This window comes from Coregonus clupeaformis, chromosome 1 (assembly GCF_020615455.1).
Source record: "Coregonus clupeaformis isolate EN_2021a chromosome 1, ASM2061545v1, whole genome shotgun sequence".
Classification (NCBI taxonomy): Eukaryota; Metazoa; Chordata; class Actinopteri; order Salmoniformes; family Salmonidae; genus Coregonus; species Coregonus clupeaformis.
In genome coordinates, this window is record NC_059192.1 from 26,083,351 (window position 1) to 26,086,042 (window position 2,692).

Here is a 2,692-nt window from a genome sequence, read left to right on the forward strand (position 1 = left end):
AGACATGCCACCAGAGGTCTCTTCACAATCCCCAAGTCCAGAACAGACTATGGGAGGCGCACAGTACTACATAGAGCCATGACTACATGGAACTCAATTCCACATCAGGTAACTGATGCAAGCAGCAGAATCAGATTTAAAAACCAGATAAAAATACACCTTATGGAACAGCGGAACTGTGAAGAGACAGACACACAGGTACAGACACGCATACACACACAAACGCTAGCACTCTACACACATGTACATTGAAATAACGTTGTATGGTAGTATTATATTTTGAATTGTAGATATGTAGTGGTGTAATAATGTTATATGATGTACTGTTTTATCTTTTGTTTTATGTGTAATGTACAGTGCATTTGGAAAGTATTCTACCCCTTCCCCCTTTCCACATTTTGTTATGTTACAGCCTTATTCTAAAATTGATCAGAAAAAAAGAATGTAATCAATCTACACACAATACCCCATAATGACAAAGTATTCAGACTCTTTGCTATGAGACTCGAAATTAAGCTCAGGTATTTGTATTTGTTTTTTATGGATCCCCATTAGCCAAGGCAGCAGCTACTCTCCCTGGGGTCCAGCAACATTTTAAAAACATTACAATACATTCATAACAGATTTCACAACATATTAAGTGTGTGCCCTCAGGCCTCTATTCTACTACCACATAACTATAACACAAAATCCATGTGTACCTGTGTATAGTGCGTATGTTATCGTGTGTTTGTATGCATGTGTCTATGTTTGTGTTGCTTCACAGTCAGGTGCATCCTGTTTCCATTGATTATCCTTGAGATGTTTCTACAACTAGATTGGATTCCACCTGTGGTAAATTCAATTGATTGGACATGATTTGGAAAGGCACACACCTGTCTATATAAGGTCCCAAAAACCAAGCCATGAGGTCAAAGGAATTGTCCGTAGAGCTCAGAGACAGGATTGTGTCGAGGCACAGATCTGGGGAAGGGCACCAAAAAATGTCTGCAGCATTGAAGGTCCCCAAGAACATAGTGGCCTCCATCATGCCAGGTCGCAGTTGTAAATGAGAACTTGTTCTCAACTGGCTTACCTGGTTAAATAAAGGTGAAATAAAAAAATAAAAAAATTCTTAAATGGAAGAAGTTTGGAACCACCATTACTCTTCCTAGAGCTGGCCGCCCGGACAAACTGAGCAATCAGGGGAGAAGGGCCTTGGTCATGGAGGTGACCAAGAACCCGATGGTCACTCTGACAGAGCTCCAGAGTTCCTCTGTGGAGATGGGAGAACCTTCCAGAAGGACAACCATCTCTGCAGTACTCCACCAATCAGGCCTTTATGGTAGATTGGCCAAACGGAAGCCACTCCTCAGTAAAAGGCACATGACAGCCTGCTTGGAGTTTGCCAAAAGGCACCTTAAGGACTCTCAGACCAACAAGATGCTCTGGTCTGATGAAACCAAGATTGAACTCTTTGGCCTGAATGCCAAGCGTTACGTCTGGAGGAAACCTGGCACCATCCCTACGGTGAAGCATGGTGGTGGCAGCATCATGCTGTGGGGATGTTTTTCAGTGGCAGGGACTGGGGGACTAGTCAGTATCGAGGGAAAGATGAGTGGAGCAAAGTACAGAGAGATCCTTGATGAAAACCTGCTCCAGAGCGCTTAGGACCTCAGACTGGGGCGAAGGTTCACCTTCCAACAGGACAACGACCGTAAGCACACAGCAAAGACAATGCAGGAGTGGCTTCGGGACAAGTCTCTGAATGTCCTTGAGTGGCCCAGCCAGAGCCCGGACTTGAACCCGATCGAACATCTCTGGAGATACCTGAAAATTGGAACACACCCTGGCTCTACTGGTGCCATGTTTTACTGGATTTATGGCCTGCCTTTATACATGAATGACTGACGGTAGCGGGAAGAAGAGGCTCGCAAAATCTCTGAAATTCGCATGTCTGAATTTGCATGATTGCATCATGGACATGTAGGTCTTATTCAGTTATGATATATTGTTAGGCTACTTAATAGTTAGTTATAGGCCCTATTAGCATTGGGCTTTTAGTGCCAGTCCTGGACCTATAACCTTACCAGTTAACCAGATGTTTTTCTTATTTCAATCAATGTTTCCTCTCTTTTCCCAGGGAGGGTAATTTCCGATTGCAGAACAGGTGGGTCTTTGCTGCCGTCATTCTCCCAATTGGTTAAAGTTGCTATATTGGGACCTACTCCATGTACCTGAACATCCCTAAGAACCTAAATTATGTTTTTGTTTATGCCCTGAATGCTACCATAACCCACCAGAAACTGATAAACCCTATTAGCCTCCTTCACTTGGATGAGATTAACGTTGTTCATCAGTCCGATTGTCCGATCAATAGCCTATTGAATTGCTAGGCTATAGCCTAATAATGTGATCTTTATCGTAATAATGATATATTTCTCTTAATAACAATATTGTTATTGCAATGATGATGTATTTATTGTAATAATAATATTTTATTGTAATAACGAGATCATGGATTATTTCATTATAATTATATATTTATTATTTCATAATAACGTGATCTTATCTCATAATAATGCTTGAAATATAATATGGTTATGGTATAATATGGTCTGATAAGAACAATATTGGCAGGCCAGGCATATAGCCATTAAGTGGTGATAATGTATTAGGCCTCATGCACAAACCTCATTCCTATGTGGTCCTC